Genomic DNA, 23,022 nt, shown 5'->3' with positions numbered 1-23,022 from the left:
TATAGTAAAGTGACAGTCTGCAAAATTAACATACAAAGGTCTATAGCTTTCCTACACATACATAATGAAAGAAAGAGATTATTATAGAATCACTCCCATTCACAATTGTGCCTCAGAAAATTATGTACCTAGGAATCGGTTTAAATTAAGAATTTAAAGATATACACAAAGAAAACTACAAAACACTTCTTAACGAAATCAAAGAAGACATGAGGAAATGGAAGCATGTCTCCTGCTAATGCATTGACAGGATAAAAACTGTCAAAATGGCAATACTCCTCATAGCATTATACAGATTCAATGAAGTCCCTATAAAGATACCCTTGTCATTGTTCAAAGAAATAAATCGAACACTCCTGAATTTCATATGAAACAATAACATCACCCCTCTCCCCAATGAATGGCCAAAGCAAACCTTGGAAAAAAGAAGATAGGAAGCATCACTTTGTCCAACTTCAAACTGTACTACAAGGCAGTAGTAATTAAACTGTCTGGTACTGGCTTAATGACAGATCCTCAGATCAGTGGAGAATTGAAAACCCAAAGACAGGTACAGAGGTAGATAGCCAGTTAATCTTTAACTAAAATAAAATATATTCTGTGGAATAAGGGTAGCAAATGTCTATAGCTTTCATATACATACACAATAAAATAGAAGAAAGAGATTATTATAGAATCAATCAATTATTATAGAATCTTCAACATGTGGTACTGAGAAAAATCATCTGCTGCATACCAAAAAAAAAAAACTCAGATGTCTTCATAACAGCCTGAACACAAATAAAGTCAAAATAGATTAAAGACCTTGATATCAGACTATAATCCATTAGGTATGGAAAATGTTGCTAGAACTCTATACGATATCAAAGCTAGAGAAATCCTCAATAATAAAATGCCACTAATACAGCATAAGCTTTGACAAATTCTTATGAGGCTACAATAAACTAAGGTGCTTCTGCACCTCAAAGAAATGATGAGCAAAATATAAAGATAGCCCACAGACTGGAAAATACTTTTACCCACGATTAATTTGATGAAAGGTTAATATCCAAAATATATAAAGCACTGGGGAATTCTACAAGCAAAAACCAAAAAATCTAACTTTGTCAAAAAATTGGAAAAGATGAACAGAAACTTCCTCAAAGATGAAACACCAATGACCAAGCATATGACAAAATGCTCTTTAATAATAATCATCAAGAAATGCAAATCAAAACAGTAATGCGCTATCACCTCACTGCAGAGACTGGCACTCATCAAAAACCAAAAAGCAAAAAAACAAACAAACAAAAAGCCAAATTGGTGAGACTGTGGGGAAAAACAGACTGTCATTTACTGTTGGTGGGGAACTTGACTGACTGATCCTGCTTTTTCGAAGTCAATATGGTCATTATTGAAAAAAAAACCTAGCAATTGAGGTTCTAAACAAACCCACAAATACACTCCTTTTGAAATATGCCTCAAGGGTGCATTTTCACTCCTGCGTTCAGTCAGTCCTTATTCACAATAACCAAAAATCTAAAAAAAAAAATGTGCCTAAGAACAGGTGACTGGATAAAGAAATTATGGTACTTATACACACACATTAAAGTACTACTTAGCAGAAAGAAAAGATAAAGTCATGCCATTTTCTGCTATGGATGTATCTGGAGAGTAACAGGTTGATTGAAGTTAGTCACAGTGAGAGAGAACAACACAGAGTGATTTCTCTGATATGTGGCACATAAAAAAAAACTTTGTAAGGGAATAACAAAATCTAAAAGACAATAAAATGGGAGAGAAGTGATAATGGCGCAGTCAAAAGGTTTCGTAGTAATCAGCACTGGTAGGCTGATTGGTAAAATCAATCAGCACTGGTAGGCAATGGTAAAAACCCCTGTTACTATTGATAGTAATGCCAATTTGTTCTGTATCTTTGGAAAAGGTGCAGACCCTCTAGAAAATTAAGAATAGAGTGTCCATATGGCCCATTTATTTATTCTATGATATATATATATATATAAAACTAAAGAACATAAAAGCATTAATTTGAGAAGATATTTGCACTCCTTTCTTAATTGTAGCACTGTTTACAGTAGCCAAGATGTAGACACAGCCCGCATGCCAATAAACAGATTTGAATCCTTCAAACCAGAGAACACATAAGGCAGTAGCATTGTACATCAGTATTTTAATGTTATTATAAGCATATTACCTTTACTATAATACAGTTTACAAAATAAAACAAAATTCTTAAGAAAACCTTAGTGTAATATAATAGATTACTGCTGAGATAAAATAAAGATGAACTCTTGTAGTAACTGAAACTTGGCTGGAACTGGAAGTTATCATCCTGAGTTAAGTGAGTCAGAAGGATGACAAATTCTAAATGCTCTCACTAACAAGTGAAAAAACAAAGAAAATTATCAAGTGGATAGCACTGTCGTCCCCGTTGTTCATCGATTTGCTCAAGCGGGCACTAGTAACGTCTCCACTGTGAGACTTTTTGTTACTATTTTTAGCATATCGAATACGCCATGGGTAGCTTGCCAGGCTCTGCCGTGTGGGCATGATACTCTCGGTAGCTTGCTGGGCTCTCTGAGAAGGACGGAAGAATCAAATCTGGGTTGGCGGCATGCAAGACAAAAGCCCTACCCACTGTGCTATCGCTCCAGTTCACAAACACAGAGATAAAGCAACATAGAAGTGAGTGCTTAACTTAGAAAGAATATGAAATATGAATCCGGTTGCTCATCGATTTGCTCAAGTGGGCACCAGTAACATCTCCATTGTGAGACTTGTTGTTACTGCCTTTGGCATATTGAATATACCACGGTTAGCTTTCCAGGCTCTGCCGTGCGGTCGAGATACTCTCGGTAGCTTGCCGGGTTGTCTGAGAGGGCCGGGGGAATCGAACCAGGGTTGGTCACATGCATGGCAGACCATGAAATATGAATAGAAATATAATATGAATGGGAATAGAAAAGGATAGTATCTCCTGTTATGGGAATATAATCCATAATAAAGTAACATGAGTTACTCCTGAATTTTAGAATGTAATGATATTTGAAGGGCTAGGAATATACAGAGTGGAAGAAAGCATACTTTGCATCTATGAAGCCCTGGCACAGAAAAAATAAAGAAAAATAAAAATGCATCATTAACCATTAACATTACATCTGGGGGTGATAGAAGATCTAGAGTAATACCAAATAGACGGTTCTACTACAGTGGGTAACTTGCAGAGATTCAACAAAAGCTGGTCTGGTATAGGCAGCATCTTCCGAGTAGGCACTGGTAAGCAAGACAATGGCAACAGCCTGCAAAATGCCAGCCTTTGTTCTAGCACATGAATAATAAAAAAAAAACCCCTCACATATTCATGTCAAAGACTCTGGTCTGCTTCCCACTCATATTAGGAAATGCTTACATGTATTATGGGCAGAAAGAGGAAGATACAATACTAACGCAAAGACTAAACTGATGAAGGAGAAACCCTTAAAATACTTCCTGAATATCACTATGAAATATAGTACGGCCACTGTTATGAACTATGTTCAAAATTACTAGAACCTGATGAAGGCAAAGAATTTAATACAACTTGTGGAAACTATCACATATTCATTTGTAGAACTGTCACATTTTGGAGCTGTGTTATCAGGTATAGATGAGCTTAAGCACATCTTGTGTATTGACTTTCAGAAAAAAAAGATGACTCTCAAAGGTTGATTCTTGCTTTTTTTTTGGTGAATAACTTCCTTTTCACTTGTGGAACAGATTCAAATATACATTGGGTTCACATCAATTGCAAATACACATCAAAGGGATAAACAATATTAATGAACACTGAGACCTGCCTATGGAAATGAGTCCACTAAGGGAAGTGGAATATGAGAATGAGCCTAGAGATATTGGTGGAGGACTGTTGGCATTGATGGTGTCTGTTGCAGTGATTTGTTAATGTGTTCCTTAGACATTAACATAAATACGGGTGTATATAATGGTACACAAATATTTTTTTGCCACATCCACATCTGGAGATGGTAAGGGGTTACTCCTGGTTTTGCATCAGGAGTCAATACTGGCAGTGCTCAGGGAACCATATGGGATGCCAGGGATTGAATGTGGATCAGTCACCTGCAAAGCAAACACCTAATTTACTGTACTACCCTTTTGGCCCCAACATAAAAATTTTAAAGGAAATTTAAAGGAGCATATCCATAGGATGAAAAAAAATTGTATTGTCATAACAAAATTTTGATAAAATTCAGTACCTGTTTGTAAAAGTACTTAGTAACTTGGCTTTAGTTTTAAACCACAAATAAAAAAATTGAAAAGTTAATCTGATATGTTTTTCATAATATGATATATAATAATGAAGGATATATAAAATAATTTTACAGAACAAGCCCGAGATGAAAAATTTAATAAAAAAAGGAATAAAATGAAACATAAAATTTCATTAAAATAGGAAATTTGATTTTCCAGATACATTATTAATGAATTGGAAAGCTACACAGTGGTAAAATGTATTTGTAAAGCAAACAGCCAATAGGAATCTAGTTCTTATATAACTAGGTAGGTAGGTAAATCCCATTGATTATAGAAAAATGACTTAAAAATGAAAAAAGAAATCAATTAAAAATAAAAAGTCTTTGGCAAAGAGACTTTCTTTATCTAATAATCTGGTGACATTATTCATTAGTAACATTCATCTTTAGCACCATATTAGAATGACTAAAAATAAAGAGATTCATCATGTAAACTACTGGTGATGAAATGAAGCAACTGGCAGTGTTGTTACTTTGATTGAGGAGTATAAATTTACACATTCACTTTAATCAGTATCTACTGAAGTTAAACACGCATAAACTAAATGATGTACCAAATTTTATTCCTCAATCTGTACTTATATGAAATATATATGCACATAAATGTACACATATGTATATATATACTTACATATATTTCTATATAGTTAAACTATTCATTAAAAGAACAGTACAGTGATATTCATAGGAATAAAATGTTTAAATTCTACTAGGAAAAGATAATTTTCAAACAACAAATACTATCAATTACTGAAAATATAAGAAATTAAAGAAGCCATATATGGATGAATGTATGCTGTATTCTACTTACATGAAATTCACAGACACACAATCATAGTAGTAGAAACCGGGATATAGAGTGTGCATGTGATTGAAAAACTTAAAATTAAATTGTTATTCTTCTGTTGTTCCTCTTGAATTCATCCCCTATGTCTCTAATTCACCTTTGAGCTATTTTGAAGACATCACAGAGAAGTGTTCAGTCTGCCAAAATTCATCACACCTATTATGTTTGCAGTTTTTTGTATAAACGTGAGAACTCATTAAGATATTCAGGTATTTTTAAAGGCTAGCATATGCTAGGGCAGAGATTAGGGGATGGATAGAGATGATTGATGCTTTCAGATAGGTGGTGCAAATAAAGCTTCTCCCAAAACAGAGTATTTAAATACTAAGTGGCAAAAAAGTGAGAGTGTATGTGAAACTCTGTGAAGATATGACTTAAAACTATTCCTGTAGAAGGAAGAGCACTACAAAAGTTCTGATATTGTACAATGCTCAGTGTGTCTGACAATTACTAAAGGTGAACTGGGTTTGCATAGAGTGACTGAGGAGAGTTGTCACAAAACAGATTAACTAGGCACAGATTAAGTAGGTAAATATGAGTTAGGTGCACATTAACTTTTTTGTGTGTGTTCACATGAGATCCTTTGCTATTTGTGTATTAAGTATCTATATGTAGCTTGTTATGAATAATTATTTTAAAAATTCATACAGTCTAGGAGGGGAAACAGACTTAAAATGGGAGTGGAGAAATATGGCTCACTGGAGACCATGCTTTGCTTCTGTCTATGGGTTTCATTCTGAGCATCACACACAAAAAAATCAGATATAAACAAAAAAATAAAAATAGAGGCTTTAAACCAAGTACAAAATAATCAATGCACTCAATTCAAGAACAGAGCTTCATTTGACTCAGCCTTCGAAGATTTGTCAACCTACACAATTTCTAATGAAGACAGAAACCATCAGTTAATCAAGAAAAGAGTTAGGTTGAGGAAAGACGTGTTAAGAAAAAGCATAAATCTTTTTATTCACTGATCCTTAATGGAAAAAGTAGAGTCTACGTACATTTTATATATACATGTGAAAGGTTTATATATAGAAGCCAGACTGAAGATATGACATTAGAAACAATGAAAACAAGGCAACAGACAGACATTTTTAAAAATGACAAATTAGTTTGAAAGGTATAATCTATTCCAGCGTTATCCGTAGTAGAAGATGACAATGGGTCTGATGCAACTGAAATTTATTCTCAGAATGAAAGAGGACATGAATAATAATTTTATTGTTTGCATTTTATGAGAAATAGACATTGAATTCTATTTAACTTTTATTTTCACTTAAAATATAGTATCAACCTTTCCAAGAACAATAAACATATAACAACAAATTAAAAACAAATTAAAATTCAGTCTCGAGGCCATGTAAAATTTTCCCCAAGAAATGTAACTGGACTGAAAGCTGCATCCCTGACACATAGAAAGAGTTGGCTCGGTATTGGGAGGCACTAAACTTAAAACAAATCATAGAACTACTTCAGCCTCACCAGCCACACCAAACCCCAGTCTGTGTTAAAGCGCAATAAATCTTGTTGACAGTTATTGCGACTTCTGTTGGCACATGGTCAGCATCAGTTTGGAAAGAGGTCTGCAGCCTAGCTAGGACCTATTACCTGTCCCTGGTCTTCTTTTACAATTTATTTTCACCCCAGCAGGCAGAACCTCACAATGTCATTAATTTGTTAGGCAGTTTGTACTTTCCTGTACAATCCACTTTAGAATGGGCTCTTATAAACAGTTTTGTGAATCACAATGCATTGTACCGCCAAGAGGGAACAGAAATTTAAAGCAGCAGGTACAATCTGAACAGGCTGCTGAGGTGACATGGTTTCTGCTGCAAAACCAATGGGAGGTGTTCATGGACAATTTGCTTTTTCATCTCCTAGGGAATCTGCACTAAGGCCACCACAATCTTAGTCTTTATTTCTTACAAAATTTTCATAAGAAAGTTGAACAATAGAAGACATGCTATCAAAGATAGTGCAAAAAACCAAACACTGTAGCTCATAATCTACTGTGAGAATTATAGTAAGAAAAGAGAAGACCAGATACCAAAGAAACTAAACAGGACAAACAAAATATTACAATCACATGAAAACTTGGAAAGATTTATTGCAAATATTCCAATAGGAATTTCTGCTTAGTTGGAAAGGATGATAAATAACTGCTTCAATTCAAAGTGTTTTTTTTTAATTGAGTCATGGTGAGATATGTAGTTATAAACGGCCAGGTGTAAGATAACATTGGTTTGTCCTTTCCGCCTTGCCACAGGGAATTTAGGTTTATTGGGTAACTCCCACCATAGTGCTCCCATTCCTGTGTTTACTTGTAACTTCTTTCTTTGTGCTCTGATTCCACAACCAGGGAATCACTTTTGTTTTCTAATCAGACTCTGTTAACTTGTAAATATTGCTTTTCTCTTCTCCTTAAGTCCTCTGCATAGTTAATTCGGAGCAATGTCCTTTTTGTATGGACACAAGAAGACAGTTAATACTATGGTTTTGTAACTTGGGAGTTAATTGACTCTGAATGATAATCACTCCTGGGCATCTGTTCTCTTCACTTAAGCCTCAGTTGCCCTTACTTCCTAGCATCCCCAAAGTAGGGTCCCGATGAGGGACTGGATGGATCCAGAGCAAGATGTGAGCTACCCTGGCATAGAAATGGGCCTGGCCAAAGTGCCATACTGCTTAACTATAAGTTAAGTGCATGATCATAGACAAATTCTGTCATGATCCAAAAAGTAACATCTAGATTAAGACCCTGCTAGTGTTAGGAAAGATTAATCTGTCCTGAGAACTGTAGTCTGAAATCTATAGTGAGATGTCCCCAGAAGAGCCACCCTACAAACTTAATGTATCTCTTACTATGTCCATACAAAATAACTAACATTAAGAAGTAGAATTAAGATGATAACTAAGATGTTAATTAAGTTATTGGACTAAGGAGAGGAGAAACACCCACCCCAAACTTTTCCCTACCTTGACCCTGATCAGCAATCAGGAAGGTTTTTTGATATGTTGATTGTGCTACCAACGGGGTTTGGTGTCTACCCCAAATGCGGGAAGTTGGGGAGTTACTAAAGAGAGACCAGGCCAGCAACATGGAGCGCAGAGAGACTAACGAGGGGGACAGAGAGAGAAGAATGCAATGGGAGAATGCAGGAGCAGGTTCATGGGGAGACGAGAGAAGTGGTTGCAGGAGGGAGCACAGAGAGATGAGCAGGAGAGACAGGAGGAGACAGGAATGAGGGGCAGTGTGAGACTAGAATGAGGAGCTTAGTGGGACTGAAACAGGTGTGTGGAGAATGGAATAAATGGTAACTGATCAACCAACCAGCCTGGCAGCCTCATTTCCCCCTTCATCTGCCCATGCCATTGGCCATCCAGGGTGGAGAAGTGGCCCAAGTCCACCGAATGCAGATGGAGAGAGAGAGAGAGAGAGAGAGAGAGAGAGAGAGAGAGAGAGAGAGAGAGAGAGAAACAGATAGAGACAGAGACAGAGAGACAGAGAGAGACAGAGACACAGAGAGAAAGTGCCTTGGAATCCCCTAGCTGCCCGGTGATTACACAGTCAGGTTTCAGTCATGCAATGATCCAACACCCATCCCTTCACCAGGGTCTATTTCCCACCACCAGGGGCATTTGTCTTAATTCTCGTATTCTTCAGTCCCTGATTTGTAGTTAAGATACACCTAGTCTTCTCATTCTTCTATAGTAAAAACAAAAATAAAATTCCTCCCTTCCCTGCCCAAAGCAATGTTCTAGCTTTCTGATTTACTGGAACCTCAAAGCTTATTTGTGTTCAAATATTATTGTTCTTCATGGGTCATTTTTGCATCTTCATTTCTATTGGCCCTTTCTAATAAGTGTATCAGCATACATACACATGCCCACACCCAAATGCATGCACATACACACAGCCATGCAATTACATACTATGTCACAATATATGTATATCAAAAAGTTTTATTTAAGCACTCCCCAATAAATACCCTGATTTTTTAAAGTCTGAAGAAAAGGTTATATTTTAGAAATATAAAGGTTAGATTTTCTTACTTAGATTAATTTAATTTTAATGGCTAAAAGATGCATATATTTCTTTTTTGTTTGTGTTACTGTTCATTATAATTGCATTATTTCTTGTGAAAAGTTAAATTTAAATATATGATAATAATAATACCTCATTCCTTTCATCAAAAAAGAAAGCATCCTTTAAGAAATTTTTGAACTGTTCTTGTATAATCATGGATTAATAAAATTGTCATTTACAAAGGTAACAAAATACACAGAAGTAAAATGGTAAAAATAAAAATTCTAAAAATTAATATAAAATAGTGTATCCATTTTTTATTTTGTTTTGGGGTCACATATGGTGATGTTCAGGGCTTAACATCTAGCTCTTTGCTTGAGGATTACTCCTGGTGAGGCTCTGAGGAGTGTCTTTGGTCCAGGGATTGAACCTTGGTTGGCCAAGTGAAAGGCAAGGATCTTAACAGCTGGGCTGCTTCTTTGGCCCCTAAAATAAACTGTCTCAAAAATACAATTATCACCCTTTTATATGCCACGGTAACAAAAGGTTTATTTAATAAAATGAACGAAAACTTCAATGATTAAAATTTTAAAATAATAATTAGAAATAAGATGTACAAAATACTGCATTTAACTCACAACTCAATAAATAAATCTGTTACTATGTCAGCATATTGTTATATATCTTTAAAATTATAAATAGAAGACTGGAGTAATAGTACAGAGGGTAGGGTGCCTACCTTGCAAGTGTCCAATCCATGTTTGCTCTCCAGCACTGGATATGGTTCCCTGAGCCAGCCAGAAGTAATACCTGAGCGCAGTTCCAGGGATAAGCCCTGAGCACCACTAGGTAAGGTCCCAGACCACAAATGAATTCATCATCATCATCATCATCATCATCATCATCATCATCATCATCATCATCATCATCCCGTTGATCATCAAATTTCTCAAGCGGTCTCAGTAAGAACTCCATTCATCTAAGCCCTGAGTTTTTAGAAGCCTCTCTCTACTCGTCCTTCCAACAATGCCGTAATGGAGGCTCTTTCAGGGTCAGATGAATGAGACCCAGCTTGTTACTGGTTTGGGCATATTAATACACCAAGGGGACCTTGACAGGCTCTAACATGTGGGCAGGAAACTCCCAGTAGTTTGACAAGTTCTCCCAGAGGGAGAAGTAGGCTATAAGATATTGCTTCCGGGAGCTGGCATTTAAGTCTCTGGATGCTGGCCGTTGACAGGATTACAGGGCGCTGGGGGCCGTCCTTGGGTGTGACTGCCTAGCTACTGGGAGATGGGAAATCTGGGCTGAGGAGGCCCAGTCCTGATCGGAACAGCCTTGTAGGTCTCAGCCCCGGGTCCTCACACCTGGGTTCCTCTGCCAGCTCCTTCATGTGTGAGGCTCATCTGAACATGTGTAGAGGGGCCTTGAGCATGGCTGTGGCTAGGCTCCAGAGGTCTTCGGCCACTGGGAGCTCTGCTCGGGGTGGGGAGGGAAGCTGGAGTCCATCCCCCCAAGGAGGCCCCGGGGAAGACAGCCAGGCGCGCGGGCAAGAGATTCTTTATTTATTTATTTATAAATAAATTATTTTTTTGGTTCTGCAAACTGTTTCCTTTTTAATTTTATAATGCACCATCAACATTTTTTCATGCAATGGATGAAAATCAGCAGATTGTATCATAGATGGCTTTAATTGGAAGACCAGAGTGACACCGAAAATATCTGCATAAGGTTATATAGCCCAGGGCCTGGTGAAAGCCTGCCAAGGGCACTATACAAGAGGTATGTCTTCAAAGCCCCTTTGTGGGGCCCTACAGCCACCCATGAGTTCCCTTGAGCCTCTTGGGTGGAAGGGGTCCTATAAATTTTTTTGCATCCACATAAACCCACCCAATTTATGTCTGGTTTTCTTTACCTCATCCTCCACCCTAGCCAACTCATCAAATTCTTTTATCTCCTCATTGCTGAAATGCATATCATGTATAGCCTCTTTATGTTCCTTGAGGCACTGAGCTAGCCTCTTGCTGGTTTTTCTTTTGGTTTTCCTGGGTACTTCATCTTCAGCAGGACACTTTCCTGCATCGTTTGGTTCACTGTCTGGCTTTTATTTTTTTTTTTCCCCTCACTATTTCAGTCTTCCTCACTTTTTTGCTTTCCCTGGCTCTCTGGCTCTCCTTTTGGGTTTTCCCCACTCTCGCCATTTCCCTTGATTTCTGGCTCTACTTCACTCTCTAACTTTTCCTTGTGTTTTTGCATTTCCCCATCTCCTGTCATTCTCTCACTTTCTAACTTCTCCTTGTCTTCCAGAACAGAAGTTATGTCTGGCTTTCCTGCATCCTGAGGGTGTTCATTTTCCATCTTTCCTTGATTCTCATATTTTCCTCCATTTTCAGTGCAGAGTTTTTCCATGTTGAGATTTCTCCTCCTTTTCCAGTCCTGCAGGGATTCTGGACAGGTTGCTCCCCTTTTGCTGGCCTAGCAGTGTGCTGAGAGCAGCAGACAGGCAGATCTTAAAGAAACTGGAGTGAAAATTAACTCTGAGGACCGGATCCGGGTGCGACTGCAGGGATGGAGGGCGGGCACCCGGACCGGTTATAAATAAATTATTAAACAAATAAATAAATGAGATACATTTGCCAGGGGTAAACCCTGAACACCACCAGGTGAGGCCCCATATCACAAATAAATAAACAAATAAGTAAATAAATGAGATATTTATAGTTTCTTTAATGTGGGAGATATTTAAGTGCTTTGTACCACTAACTCATAATAGATACAGAAAAATGAAAACAATTATAAGAATGTATCAATCGTCCATAAAATGCTGTTATTAGCATAAAATGAGGCCCCCATAATCATGCCACCAGACTCTGCACCAGGTGAGAGTTTTCCCCACCCCAGGGACCCAGCCCCAGCAGCCGACCTCCACTACCCCACCATCGCCACACTCCAGGCAGCTTTCCACACTCTCAGGCCAAGACTCATTCATGAGTGAACATATTCCTGACCACACAACACATCATCATAAAGGGAAATATGTATATATATTTCTATATATAAATACATATATAAATATAAATATATTTCTATACATAAACATAGATCTTTATATAAATATAAATATATATATATGTATATACCTCTCGGAGAGCCCCGCAAGCTACTGAGAGAAGAACCTGGCCTGCACAGAAGAGCCTGGCAAGCTCCCCGTGGCATATTCGATATGCCAAATCAGTAACAATAACAGGTCTCTTTCCCCTGACCCTGAAAAGAGCCTCCAATCCTTGGGAAAAATGAGTAAGGAGAAGTTGCTAAAATCTCAGGGCTGGGATGAATGGAGATGTTACTGGTGCCCGCTTGAGTAAATTGATGAACAATGGGATGGCAGTGATACAGTGATTAAACATCATATCTGATTAAAAAAGGATGCATTTTTTTCTCCAGAATGGGTTATTTTGATGTCCCCTCTGATGAAGTGATATGATATAAAATAATTTTTCATTATGAAAAAAATTTGAAAATCTGCTTAAAGAGCCTTCAGGGATACAATGTTTTGAGATCAATATTTTTAAATTAAATGCACAATTTTTTGAGTCATTAAAAGGATAAAAGAATGAAGAACTAGGTAATCACATGTCAAAGCTGAAAGTAATTAAACTATACCAGGCTTTATGTTTTTGATAGCCATCATCTGCAACACAAACCTCATGCAAACTGCCAAGTACATTCATACATGTTTATTCCAATCACTGGTGTAGCCACAGACATGAAATTCATTTACACTGATGCTTAACATTGTGACAATGGAAGCATATTTCCTAGCATTGTAGCCTCATTTATAAAAATCTGTCTGGACAGAATGAAACCAAACTCCTATTAGAAAATGGGATGCTTACTACAGAAATCATATAGATTAGAAGAGAAACTGGTCCATTTGATGTTATAGAATAGAAGTGGCATAATGTACAGAGAAGAACCACGTGAAAACTCAAGGTCTCAATGATTGGAAAAGCATTAGGGCCCATAATATCAGTGGAGTTGGAAAAATCAGTGGAATTTGCTGCCAGAGAGGGAACTAGTTCATGTAAGTGGTATTTAGATGACTAGCAAACTGCCTTGCAGCTTCATGCCACATGTTTCACTTCTTTTGGTTGTTTTTAATTAAAAAAATATTTTTTTATTGAATCACCTTGTCGCAGTGAGATAGTTAGAAAGTTTTCACAATCAAGTCTCTGTCAGACAATGTCCCCAAATCCACCCCTCCACCAGTGTACATTTCCCACCACCAATATTCCCCCATACCCCTCCATGTCTCACTGTTAACTCAGTACTTCATGCCTAATTTCCAATCCAGATCAAAGACAGTGAGCAAAGGTCAAATTGTGAGAAAAGAATGATGACTATGATATTTAATGGTCTTCCCATAAATGCTATTTTTTTTAGCAACTCAAATACAGAATTTATTGAGATAAACAAAGATGCAAAATACATTAGTCAATTATAAAGACTAAAGGGGATGAGGAGACACTATTTCAGAAAATCCAGGTTTCTGCAGCAGTGGATTCAAAAATAAATTTTAATAATTTTTATGTCATGATTATATACTATGGATGTCATGGACAGAAGGAGTTACTGTTTTTTTTAGAAAGTTATAATCAAGGGGCGGGAGATGGCACAGTTGGCAGGACACTTGCTTTACATACAGCTGATCTGGATTCAATTCCTGGCACCACACATGGAACCCAGAGTCCTGTGAGGAATGATCTCTGAGCACAGAACAAAGATTAAGTATTGAGAACTCATGGGTGTGACTCAAAGACAACAGAAAAGTCTTAAACTAAAATTATGTCAAGTTTCACATAAGTAAAAACAAAATACATACACAAAAACATTTATTGTCCTTGGTCTAGAAATTCAAATAAAAAATGAGATAAATTTTATGTCACTGTCACTGTCATCCTGTTGCTCATTGATTTGCTTGAGCAGGCACCAGTAATGTCTCCATTGTGAGACTTGTTACTGGTTTTGGCATATCGAATACACCACGGGTAGCTTGCCAGGCTCTGCCGTGTGGGCTAGGTACTCTAGGTAGCTTGCCAGGCTCTCCAAGAGGGGTGGAGGAATCGAACCTGGGTTGGTTGTGTGCAAGGCAAACACCCTACCTGCTGTGTTATTGCTCCAGACCAAATTTTATGTAACTGGTTATTTAAAATCTGGGTTAATATATTTGTAGTACAAATAGAGGGAATAGAGAGGAATATTTACTTGTATTGTTTCTACATAAGTAAGATGAACAGAAATTATTCCACTTCTTGTTAGGAACACTTCCCAAGGCCAAAAAACCTTCGTAACTAATGTTTACAACAATTAAAAGATTCCTGCTTTGCTATGAATTTTCACTCAAAAACAAACCTGAATAACTACATCTATCGATTTCTGCCATTTCCTATTTACAGGATTTTTGATCACTTTCACAACACAATTTTAAGGGAATAAGCTTTCGACTTTCTTGGAGAAAGGTAGGTTGAGTTTCCTTCCCTGCTCTGAGCAGAGCCCTGGCAGCCGAAGATCTCCAGAACCCAGTTACAGCCATGCTGAAGGCCATTCTCCACACACTCAGACGAGCCTCACACATGAAGGAATTGCAGAGGAACCCAGGTGTGCGGTACCCGGGACTGAGATATCCAAGCCTGCTTGGATACGGACTGGGCCTCCTCCACACAGATCCCCCATTTTCCAGTAGCTAGGCGGTCACACCCACAAACTGCCTTTGGCACCGTATAATCCCATCAATGGCCAAGATTCAGAGACTATAAAACAAAGCTCCCAGAGCTCGTATTGTGTAGTTCTCCCTCTCAGAGAGTATCCTGCCTGTACAGCAGAGCCTGGCAAGCTCCCTGTGGCATATTGGATATGCCAAAAACAGTAACAATGATGGGTCTCATTCCCCTGACCCTGAAAGAGCCTCCAATGTGACACCGTTGGGTAAGATGAGTAAAGAGAGACTGCTAAAATCTCAGGGCTAGGACAAATGGAGATGTTACTGGTGCCTGCTGGAACAAATCAATGAACAACAGGATGGCAGTGATACAGTGATACAATGAAGCTTTCGACATTCCTCATTCAGAGTCTTCCCATTATGTGCTGATGTGTTTGGAAGGTTTGTAGTAAATTAAAATGTTTCTCACAGTGATGACATTCATAGGGTCTCATCCCATTATGTGTAACTCATAAATTCTTGCGGGGCTGAGAGGTGATGAAGATTTTGCCACTCTCCTGACATTATAAGCTTTCTCTTCAGTGTGTAATTCTTAATTAAGTACCTTCTTTGAGATCCAGGAGATGCAAAATCTTTGCAGGACTCTGGTATATATGACTTACCTGAGGAGGCTCTGGTGAGTGGACCATTTACCCTTCATAACACTCACATCTTTGCAAACTTGTGTGTTGAAACTGATGAATTCTCTACCAGAGAATTAATTGTAAACAATAAAAATACACATGCATATACAAGTGATGATGTTTTTAGTTTAGACAAAGTGACAATCGCTTTCTGAAGATAGTGTTTTTGAATTTGTATTGATAAAGATCTCCAGTCCTTCCCAAAGAAGCTCTCTGACTGATAGATCCCATCAAGACCTGATTATGTTTCTACTCTTTCATACTTCCTCGATCTTTCAAATCTTGTAAATATAAAATGGCTATCAAATTTGGTAACAATGCTGTATTGCTAAAATCAAATAATATCTTTTACTTATCCTGTGAAAAAGATACATTGCTTCCTGTTAAGCATTCTGGTATCTTCCTGATTGGTACGTTGCATTAAGACCGCAATTTCAGAACTCACAGAGAAGAAAATAGTAATTATATCTTCAGGTATCGAGAGGTAGGAAAACATCTCTGTTTAGCATAACGTTTTATTAACACTCAATTACTTAACGGCAGCTTTAAAATTAAACTGAGTATATACATGCATGTGAGAATTGATAGATTATTTCAAAGCACCAACATATTCAAGGAATTTCTTATCATTGTGTTGCCTGCCTTTATGTTGTTGAATTATAGCAGTTCTTTGTATACTCAGCATCTATGACCTTATCAAATATAAAAATGAGAATGTCTCAGACTTATTTTCAAGTCATAATTTCTACTCATGACTTTTAATTTCAAAAGGCAACCACAAATTCTACAAAACTTTGCTAAAGTAAATATAAAATGGGAAAGTTCTTTGAACTTGTTTTTTTTCTCTTATTACTTTTTTAACAAGATGCTCAGAAATATTGAATGCCAATATTAAGAAAACATGTTTTTATGTAGTGTTTTGGATACCAAAATATTTATTATCAAGAATCTATGGGGGAAACAGTATGATGCGGCTAACACTATAAGAAGAAATATGCATTTAAATCACCACACAAAATATTAAATGCTTTGTTATCCGTCATTTAAAAAATGTTTGTTTCATTCACAGAAATTAAGTTCTACAAATAGCAGTTGGTACTATCATTAAATCAGGACCCAAATTACTAATTTCAGTATTAATGGCTAGCTTTGACATGTTTAAAAAGGGTAGCAGGTTCTTAATAGACCTGTCTTCAATTCTGAAATGTTCAGGGAAATAGAATTGTTCAAAGATATATTTTCTTTCTGCCAAACTGTGAAATATAATATAATTATTCTCTTTTAATGAATCTCTCAAGGAGGAGCAATCTTTCAAAGCTTGAACAGGTAAAATGAAATGATAATGGGAACAGCTTTGTAAATAAAAGGATGAAATGAGATAGCTATTTAGTGCCATATTATGGGATGATTAGAATAACAGTGAGGCACTCATCAGACTTTTGAACTTTTAAAAAATCTTCCCTAGAGCTCATTTAAATTAGTCATGCTTATCCATGGAGATTTTTAGTCTTCTTTCAAATGATTATCACCTTATAACATTCAGGCCTCAATTCTTTATTCTGATTAATACCAGTACTGCACAATAGTAGATAGAATCTGCTAAAAACAGGCACATATGCACACACATACACACGCAATCCTGAGTTTACATATTCACAGTTTATTAAAGGAAGAGTGATATGATTATTTTTATTAAGCCACGATAATAATTATTCATTGTGGAGGGACTGATAATTCTACATGAATGACTGAATAACATCCAAGAAGCTACTATTGATATGTTAAGAAGCAGTATATAATAAAAGACTACTAGAGTTCTACTGCTATGATAACGAAAATCATAGCAGTAGAACTCCAGTGGCTTATTGTTTTATGCACCACACATTTACATAGCTCAAATACAATTAAGGCAGAAAATGGAGTTTGATTCTTTCAAGGAACAGCTTTATCTGTTTATTAATGGAGATCTCTAACATTCCTAGTGGTGTATAGGGGACCACATGGGTTGCTGGGGGACAAACTAGGGTCAGCCACATGCAAAGCAAAATCCCTACCCATTGTACTACCTCTCCGATCCTACAAGTTTACACTTTCTTATTCTTTTCATTTTGTTTTTGTTTTGTTTTTTTGGCCACACTCACTTTTTTCTTGGGGATTACTCCTCACTCAGTGCTTGGGAAACCATTAATAGGGTACTGAACCTGCCTCAGCTTTATGCAACGCTTAAAGCTTACCCAAAGTTCTATCTTTCTAAACCTGAAAATGAGTATATCATGAGCTTCAAATTATCACCGTCAAATGGTAAAACTATCATATATGTACAAGTTTCCTTTATAGAAAATTTATAAATATATATGTATATATGTGTTGGATATCATTGGTTTGTCCTGCTCCCCTTGCCACTAGGAGCTTAGGTATATCGGTCAAGCCCATCAAAGTGCTCCCAAGTCACTCCCATTCCTTTGTTTATCTGTAACCACTTCTATCAGTTTATCTGCTCTTCCTCTAATCAAACTCTTAATTTGTAAGGTCAGACCTTGCTAGGACAGTGTAAGTTAATATTGTCTTTCTCCTCTCTTATGTCTTTTGAATAGTTTACCTTAAAACAATATCCTTTTTGTATGGACAAAGAAAGACATTTATTAATATGCTTTGGTAACATGGGATTTAATTGGCTTCAAATATTATTCATTCCCGGGCATCTGCTTTCTTGACTTAAGCCTCAGCTGGCCTTACTTCCTAGCACCCTCAAAAGCAGGGTCCCAATGGGGGACGAGATGGACCCAGGGCAAGTGGTAAGTTATGTGCTACCCTGGCATGGAGATGGGCCTGGCCAAAGCGCCTAATGCTTAACTATATGTTAAGAGCTTGGTCATGGGCTGTCATGTCATGCATGAATCAAAAGCAATGACGAGACTAGGCCCTGCTAGGGCTAGGAAAGACTAATCTGGCCTGAGCACTGTAGTCTGAGTTCGAGGTGACCCCCTGAGAGCAATTCTATAAGCTTAATGGGTCTCTTGCTATGTCCTTACAAAATGATTTATAATATGAATACTTATACGTTAGTCGGACAAAGAGAGGAGAAACACACCTATGGAATTCCGCTCTTGGGCGGATGTCCCGCTGAGAGAGATTCTGTCCTAGTGAAAGGGATAGAACTTTACCCCCTATGGATTAGACTCCGGAGATTTAAGGTAGCTGTATGAGGGGGCTGGGAGAGTTCCAGTGGAAGCAGAGAGAGAGAATGAAGTAGGAGAGAGAGAGAATGAAGTAGGATGGGGGAGGAAGAAGCAGGAGGAGAATCAGAGGAGAATGGAGAAAAGAAGTTTGGAATAAACTGCGGTAAGACCAATGATCTTGGCTCCGTTCCTTCCTTCGCCTGCCTCGCCGCCCGCGCTCTTCTTTCTTTTTTTGTGATTTTACACATATATGCATACATATTATATATGCATCATATTTGGGAACTATAAGCACTTTTTAAAAGCATGTACTATATATAGAAAATTTATATATATGTATGCATATTATATATAACCATCGCATTTGGAAACTTTATGAGCACTATTTAAAAGCATGTACTATAATTGATATTAAATTAGTTAAAACATATATGATTAGAATTATTTAACTTGGAATTATATTGTAAATTTTAACCACTAGCTGAAATTTATTTAAACCTATAACACATGTTTAGCTTGTGGTAAATGACCAGTTATTTTTTCCCACAAATTCAAGACAATGAATATATGTTACAGAAACTAGACTCTCTTTCTTTGCTTGATTATTTCCCCTCCGGAGAAGACTGTGATCTCTCTTGAACATATAGCTCACTTTCTCTCCCCGCAGATCTTTATAAACAAGTTTCAGTTAAAAATATCTTGTAGGCTGGAGCAACGGTATAGCAGGTAGGGCACTTCCTTACATGTGGCCTATCAAGGTTTGATCTCTGGCAGCCCATACTGTCCCCCAAACACTTTTGGGAGTGATCCCTGAGCACAGAGCCAGGAGTAAGTTCTGAGCACCATCAGCTGTAGGCCAAACCCCTTCCCGTTAAAAATATAAGAAAAAGTACATCATATCTTCCATTTTTGTCTGTCATGTAATAAACAAATTAGAAATGTAGCAGTTAAGAGTTTGGTTTTGGTTTTGTTTCTGGGTCCCATTAGGCTGTGCTCAGGGCTAACCTTTCGGCTCTATACTCAGGTATCTCTCTTAGGGGTGCACAGTGGTCTATATTCAATTCCATGGATTTAACTGGTAACAGAAATCTAAAAATTGCCTGCACTGTCTCTCTAGCCCATAAGCCAAGTCTTAATATAAAGCCTCAAGCTAAACGATATCTTTCATTCTTCCCAGGCACCTACTAAACTAATTGCCAAATACTATTTTTCAAAATTCAGTTGCTACATAAAATGAATTCTTCTCCTCCAAATCATTATATGAAAGCAAATGATCTTTATTTTGCCTAACTCTAATTTGTGTTCAAGAATAAATCTTTAATAACAATAATCTTATTTGAGTATTGGGTAATGCAACATTTATTTCAGTGAATAGTTATATTTAATACACAATGATTTTTCTGGACTTACCAATTTTTCTATAAGAAGTTATACAATTATACTTCATGTCAGATTCCATTTTATATAAATATATTACATATAATTTTGTTTCTCAAACTCAGACTTTGAAAATTTGACTATTGAAGATGGTGGGGGTGGTGTAAGGAAAATAGTTCTAGTCACAAAAGCATTTTCTATATATTCAGAAGGAACATATATATATGTATATATATATATATATATTTTTTTTGCTTTTTGGTCACACCTGGTAATGCACAGGGGTTACTCCTGGCTCTGCACTCAGGAATTACCCCTGTCCGTGCTCAGGGGACCATATGGGATGCTGGGATTTCAACCCGGGTTGGCTGCGTGCAAGGCAAACGCCCTACCCGCTGTGCTATCTCTCCAGCCCCAAGAAGGAACATATTTTTATATAGTATATTTATATATATTAGAGATTTGTATATAAGTATATATTAAGAATGATAGCTATTTCAATTATTTCCAAAATATTGATTTATTCATACATATAAATTATACCTTGAAAGTTTCCAGAGGTTAGTATTTTTGATGAGTTTTAAGAGTCATGAGAACTTCATAAATATTTCTCACAATATATATATTTTAAGTAAGACAACTTATAGACAGAAGAATATGGTGTTATATTTTAGAATACTTTTGTTTTTATATATAAAACACATCTATAATAATTTTAATTTCTCTTTCATAAACATTAAAATAACTCATTTTATTTAAAACATTTTTAATATGAATATATGTATAGTAACCTTCAATTACAAGAAGAATTTTTGATATTAGATAGCTTTACTAATGATGTGCTATTGTTTGCATTATTCATTTCTGAAAAATGTCAAAGAAATCAGTTTAAAAACATACAATTAGAAATTATTTTAGAAGTATATACTTAAAGATTAACAGACTGCAAAAGTTTAATTCAAATTTCAACGAATAAAATTATGTTACTTGTATAGACATAATGTAACGTCATTTTGAGACTTGTTGTTACTGTTTTTGGCATATCGAATACGCCACAGGTAGCTTGCCAGGCTCTGCCTCGCGGGCAGGATCGATAGCACAGTGGGTAGGGCGTTTGCTTTGCACATGGCCAACCTGGGTTCTATTTCTCCACCCCTCTTGGAGAGCCCAGCAAGCTACCAAGAATATCTCGCCTGCACAGCAGAGCCTGACAAGCTATCCGTGGCATATTCAATATGCCAAAGGCAGTAACAAGTCTCACAATGGAGACGTTACTGGTGTCTGCTTGAGCAAATCAATGAGCAACGGGATGACAGTGACTGTGATACAGTATAGACACACATATATATATATATATATTTGTGTTCAACAAAAAGTATCAAATGTCATGATTTATTTTCAAGAACTTCAACGTCCAGGTACAATAATGCAACATCAAATTCTTCACTGTTTCTAAATATAATTCATTTAATAGCCAAATTTAAATGGTTGGAAACTGTTCTTGGCAGGGATCAAATGACAACTATATTTTCTATAGTTCTAAAGTGAATGTTGCACTTTTATGTAGACAACTTGAAACTTTATTCTAAATTATCCTAAATGACATGTATAAATGTCTATTAAATTGATAATGGTTACAAATATTCATTACTATCAATTTTAAGATTGATATAATTTTAAGACTGTACAAGACTTAGAGAGTGTCAGACATATCAAAATATTCTTCACACAATTATTCATATACCATGAATCACAGACAGATTAATATCAGGTTTTCAGAACTCTTTGTCCTCTTAAAATATGGAGATACCACATCCAATAACTTTGTCATCAAAAGCAAAAGATTCAAACTCAGTTAAGGTTTAACAGACATCAACTTAATCTTTTTCTGTCAATTTCACTTGGATTGACTTACTGTTCATACTTCCAGAAAATCATCAAAATTATGAAAATAATAAAGTCATTAGGTATCACTGCTAGACAGTTGATCACATATGCAACCTCTCTCCTCTTTGTGTTCTGAAGAAAAAGAAAAACGAAGTATCTTAATCTTCCCCAACACAGTGCAAACCCAACTGAGTTGGGATGGATGGGGCAAGAGTGGTGTAAAGTAGATGGAAAAGCTTCTTTGGGGGAAATAGATAGACTGTACATTTTATACAAGATAATAAAATAGATTCATTTGGAGGCTGGACAGATTATATCATGGGTAAAGTTCTTGCTTTGCATCCAGCTTTCCTGGGTTCCATCCCCAGCACCTCAGGGGCCCCAAGTCAGCCCAGAGTGAGTCCTAAAAGTCAGGAGTAAGCCCAAGAACTGCCAATTGTTCTTCCCCGCCCAACAAAACAAAACAAAATGAACAGGTTTGTACTAAGTAATCATAATTGTAGCTATGAAATGATAGAAGATGGTCAAAGCAGTAAAATTAGCTTAGTTTGGTTTCTTAAATGATATTATCTAATTTTCCACCTTTGCAAATTTTTGACATGCTCTTTCAGTTCCTATATACTATTGTTATTTATTTTTATTTTGTTGTATTTTTTACCTAAGCAGCTTTGTCTCAAAATTAAATCTTAGATTAAAATTATAAATTAAAATATGGTATCCTTTGCCACAAAAAGATAACTTTAATAGTATATAGTATTAAAATTTACAATAAAATATTGCTTAACCTCAATTTCCAAAGATGATATTATGTTAGTGTTGTCTTTTTCCCTTTTTGAATTGGGTTTGGTCACACCTGGCAGTGTTCAGGATTCACTCAGGTAACGATGTGTAATATTGGGGATCAAACCTGGGTGAGCTGTATACAAGTCAAGTGTTTTACCACTAAATTATCTCTCTGGTCACACAGTCTGTTTTAAAGTAATTTTTTGT

At 36.6% G+C, this 23,022-nt stretch overlaps 1 protein-coding gene and 1 pseudogene across 2 annotated transcripts in view; both read right to left on the bottom strand.

Annotated features, from left to right (window-relative positions):
- DGKB (diacylglycerol kinase beta) overlaps window positions 1-23,022 on the bottom strand; it is a 743,388-nt gene that overhangs the window by 166,339 nt on the left and 554,027 nt on the right. The window lies entirely within an intron of this gene.
- Window positions 10,625-11,784, bottom strand: LOC101548092 (transcription elongation factor A protein-like 4; annotated as a pseudogene).

The sequence above is a fragment of the Sorex araneus genome, chromosome 1, assembly GCF_027595985.1.
Source record: "Sorex araneus isolate mSorAra2 chromosome 1, mSorAra2.pri, whole genome shotgun sequence".
Classification (NCBI taxonomy): domain Eukaryota; kingdom Metazoa; phylum Chordata; class Mammalia; order Eulipotyphla; family Soricidae; genus Sorex; species Sorex araneus.
The sequence above is the reverse complement of the archived record's forward strand: the minus strand, read 5'-3'. Positions and strand labels throughout refer to the sequence as shown.